Source organism: Callorhinus ursinus, unplaced genomic scaffold, assembly GCF_003265705.2.
Source record: "Callorhinus ursinus isolate GAN/ISIS: 27379988/994484 unplaced genomic scaffold, GSC_fseal_2.0 scaffold9, whole genome shotgun sequence".
NCBI classification, from domain to species: domain Eukaryota; kingdom Metazoa; phylum Chordata; class Mammalia; order Carnivora; family Otariidae; genus Callorhinus; species Callorhinus ursinus.
The window spans coordinates 61,225,472-61,230,481 of NW_027397071.1; the positions used below are offsets into that span (position 1 = coordinate 61,225,472).

Here is a 5,010-nt window from a genome sequence, read left to right on the forward strand (position 1 = left end):
TCCACAGAAATAAACTAAAGGGGCTTCCAGAAGTACATTCATCCTATCAACTTCCCACCCTCTATAAAAAAGGTCAATTCTTTTAATTTCCCACAGTTTTTAGCAATAGATTCTGAAAATAAGTCATCTAAACCGACTCAGAGACTAAGACAACTGATTCAAGTTAAGAATATATATAATGATGTTGCCCAGAAACTTCAACTAATGAATATTCTTACAAGTTTTTCATTTCTTATATCTTGTATGAATAAAGAGTCTGTTCTGTTCAAATCCACAAGGCAAATAAAATACAACAGAAGGCTGAGCACAATATATACACTTTTCTGTCCTAAGAGAAAACATTAAATACAGGTATATTTAATATACAGTGAACATGCCATGTATTTTCTTAAAGCCAACAAAATCCTGATTTCCTATACCTTGCAGGTGATGTAGCAGAAGGCAAATACCAAAATCACTTGTGACAAAATTTAGCTAATAAAATTAGCTAGACAACAATACAAATTCAATATTCAACGGATTTATTCATTCCAAGGTTGCATGGAAAATGAAGTAAAAAACATCAGTACAAGTAGAACCACACATAAGAAAAAGCACCTAAAGATGGAGGAAGGACAGCTCTGACATCCTACCTGTGGCTGGCAAACCATGTTCAGGTGTGTCCACGGATAGAACACCTTCAGTTTCCCAAAACCCTAGGTTATTTAGTTCTGTGTCTGAAATTTTCTCAAAGGCTTCAAAAGCCAATTTAAATTTAGAGGGGAGATATTTTTTTCTTTAATTTGTGGGTAAAGATCATTAAAGTAGGACACCAATTTCCTAAAAGGCAACTCACGACTCTCCAGAAGTACGAATAAACATCAAAAAGCCCAAAGTAAAGAACAAGTACATTAACATGCACGATCAGGAATCCCGTGAAAGTCACAAGGTGCCATGATTCTGTGATTTACATTAACCTCCTCATGGTAGAAGACGGTGGTTCATGATGGATGCAGATTATGCCCACTGCTCATGAGACATACACACATCACTACTAGTGAGATCCCACTTTGTAACAATTTAGAAATCCAAATTTAACTCCAGAAAATATAAATATGGAATATGAATTTGAAGATAGTACAAAAGCAGCTGAGTGGAACCTGCCTGCAACAATCCTTTATTTTTTTTCCTTTAAGGCTACAGAAAATCTGCACATAAACAAGGCAATTAATTCTCATAATAAAAATACCCCCTCCAAATAGCTAAGGTCTCCAGTCAGATTCCATGGTGAGTATATGTTGTATCACATTCTATTCCACAGGTGTACTTTCTTGTGAGTCTGCAGGGTCAGGATCAATTCTTTCTGGAAATAGTAGCTTCTCGCAAACTGCCTCCTTTATCAGTAAATACTGTGATATTTCATTAGGTTCCGTGAAGAGGGAAGGTGAAACATGCATTAAATTAGCAATTTTGCTCTCTCGTGATGTATATTCTCGTAACATGTAGGTCTTGTCGGCCTCGTGGTAAAGTCTTGTGTCATTCATTCTGATAAGCACCCCATCGATTCTCAAGAAAAATCGCAACAGCAGGGAAAAGCTAGAAGGCATTACTCTAATTTTCACACTCAGGCTTGAAACTCCATGATCATGAAGTTCATCCTCAAACAAGAGAACTTCTTCAAAAAATTTAATCTGTTCTCTGGCTTTCAATTTCTCTGTGTCTATATCATCTGTTGTAGGTACAATCTTTACCTTAAGTGATTCTCCAAGTAATGTTCCCTTATAATCTGTTGTATAGGTCCAATCGTATGGTTTAATAACTTCTTTGGAGTGTTCACCCTCCATCCTGCTTTCCTGCCACTCTTCAGCACAGGCTACTTTAAGCATTCCTTGATAATTGTTAACACATCTTAATGCATCTGTAGCATTGAACTCAATCCCAAAACCAGAGCCATGCCGGATTCTTAAAACGTTGGCTCCAAACATCATTTCAGGGAGAGATGGCATATGTAATTCATCGGGAAACTTCTCCACATCCGCGGACTTCATGATGTAGGTCTTGGACGCTGTCAGCTTCCAGGGCCCGAAGGAGAAGTCCTGGTGGCTGCTCTGGAAGTCGTGGATCATCATGGCCGAGGCGGCGCCGGCGCAGGCCTCACGGAACACGCTGGAACAGGGGCGGCGGCGGTAGCCTGATGCAAGTCTGTAAATTTTTGCTGTCTAAAAAAGTCAGGACTCCTGGCTGGCTCAGTCAGTAGATCATGTGACCCTTGTTCTCAGGGTCATGAGTTTGAGTCCCACATTGGGCATAGAGATTATGTAAATAAATAAAAATACGGGGCACCTGGGTGACTCAGTCAGTTAAGCAGCTGGTTCTTAATCTCAGCTGAGGTATTGATCTCAGGGTCGTAACTTCAAGCCCGCATTGAGCTCCATGCTAGGCATGGAACCTACTACTACTACTACTAAATAAATGAATAAATAAATAAATAAAAAGTCAATATTCATCTATAGCAACAGGATTTAGAATGAATGGTAATGTTGCTACTCTGTTATAGTCAAGAAACTCGACTGTGGAATCAGTTTAGGAATGGTGTACTTTAAAAGATACAAGACAGATTGGAGCAGATCCGGAGGAGAAAAAGTACAAATGAAGAACACATTTTAGAACACAGTTTCTTCACATATTTGAAAAGTAACAGAGTGAAAAAACTGAGGTTAATTTCATGTGGCTTTAGAAAATAGGATAGAAATAGGATAAAAGCTCTAAGGAGGTAGATTTCAAGAAAAAATTAATATCTGAAAATAAAATTGTCTAGCTCAATATGAGTTCTCTCTCACTGAAGGTGTTCACATAAAATCTCTATTTTAATTTGTTGAAGATCTTGAGGAATTCAAATATTTATGGGAAGTTTTAGTAGAATGAAATGCCCTTAGCTTTTATATTCTTTGATATTTCATTCAATTAAAAAATTTCAAAATACATTATTATTTCCTGTGCAAAAGCCAAACTTTGCCTACTGAATAAAACAAGGCATAAAGATGAATTCATTGCAAGGCTTTTGACCTGCAAGCCAGGAACTCAAGGATACAGAAGCAATGAAATCAAAGTTGCTCACAAACTAAGAGATTTTTATGAGATAAATGCAGAAATTATTTGACTTTTTCAGCTGATTGGTTGCCTAGTGGTTTTCTTTTTAAAATTTATTTATTATGTTCAATTAGCCAACATATAGTATATCATTAGTTTTTAATGTAGTGTTCAACGATTCATTAGCTAGTGGTTTTCTTATTTGGATTGGGTTAGGTGAGTCAGGGGAACAAGGAAGTCCAGAGGTGTTATAAACAGACTTGGAGTTTGGAGAGGCTGGGTAAATCAGCCTCTGCTGATTTCCAAGGAGAGCTGTAAATTCCTATAAGGTTAGGTTGTTTGTTTTATGCACCTGCATTGACCCTTCCCATTTTGTCCTTGACATAAACGACTCCATTTTAGTTTAGTTCTACACTTGATACTAGTTAATCTTCTGAAGGTTAAATATTAGGCATTGGGGAAGCAGCAGAGCATATAGTGAATAAAATGATAGTCTTTGGAGCAATTGTCTGGGTTCAAGTCTGGTTCTGCCATTTACTATGTTGGTGAGCTGGGGCAAGTTACTTAACTTCAATATGTTGTAGGTTTTACCCAGGCAAAAGCAATTTGTTTCCTTATTTGTAAAATGAGAATAATAGTACCTACTTCATGACTTTATTATAAGGATTTAATGACATCATATTTATAAAATGCTTAGAATAGTAACTGATACTTTGTAAGCATTATAAATGTTGAAAAATAATGAGGATTTTTAGTAAAAGTTTTAAGAGGCTCTAGGATTAAAGCTGAAATCTATTTCATATGGGGCATTTAATGTTAAAAAATATAATTTTTCTTCTAATTTACAACTTTTGGTGCTGTTTTGTTATATTTTTAAATAAAAGGAAATCTGTTCATGCCACAATTGTAAAATAATCTAGTAAGATCAGTAAATTAATGATCCTGGGCTATGTAGATATTTATATATTAAATTCTTAATTATTTTATTATTTCCCCCTACATTTGCTCTACATCAAGTGTAAATTCCAAAGTGTTTCTCCCCCAAATTATTTTAAGCTCTTTCATCATTTTTTTTGCTCACCCCAAATGCAACAATACCCTTGCTTAATCAACTTAACTTATGTATCTGGAATTGCAACATAAAAGTCCCAAAACAGCACTTGAGAAACTATGATTTATACCTAATGTGTTACAGGTGGCTTCTTAGGAGAAATGCTTATTTCTTGCATCATTAAAATGATAAATTTCTAAATTCTCAAGTTGCATTTCTGTTAAAAGTTTGCTGTAGTTCATTTACTTCCAAATTTGGTTTTGCATACACATTCCCAAATAATACTCTTGACCTTAAGTTTACAAGAGCAAAATTACTATTAAAATCCTAGTAGAAGTAAATGATATTAACAAATTCAGCAACAGGATTTCCTGCTATTAAAACATCATAAGCTATTTAGACTAAACTGTACCAGATTTTGTTCTCAGGATTGGTAAAAAATAAAAAACAAAGCAAAACAAAAAAACACATCAGATCACTATCAAAACCAATAGGATGACCTCACTGATTTGAGGAATTCTTAATCTCAGGAAACAAACTGAGGGTTGCTGGAGTGGTGGGGGGTGGTGGGGATGGGGTGGCTGGGTGATAGGCACTGGGGAGGGTATGTGCTATGGTGAGCGCTGTGAATTGTGCAAGACTGTTGAAACATAGATCTGTACCTCTGAAACAAATAATACATTATATGTTTAAAAAAGAAGAAGAAGAAGATAGCAATAGGGGAAGAATGAAGGGGGGAAATCGGAGGGGGAGATGAACCATGAGAGACGATGGACTCTGAAAAACAAACTGAGGGTTCTGGGTGGCGGGATGGGTTAGCCTGGTGATAGGTATTAAAGAGGGCACGTTCTGCATGGAGCACTGGGTGTATACGCAAATAATGAATCATG

The 5,010-nt window shown here is 36.3% G+C and overlaps 1 pseudogene; it reads right to left on the minus strand.

Moving 5' to 3' along the window:
• Positions 1 to 448: 448 nt before the first annotated feature.
• LOC112824030 (TIP41-like protein pseudogene) lies at positions 449 to 2,117 on the minus strand (annotated as a pseudogene).
• Between the last annotated feature and the right edge of the window lie 2,893 nt (positions 2,118 to 5,010).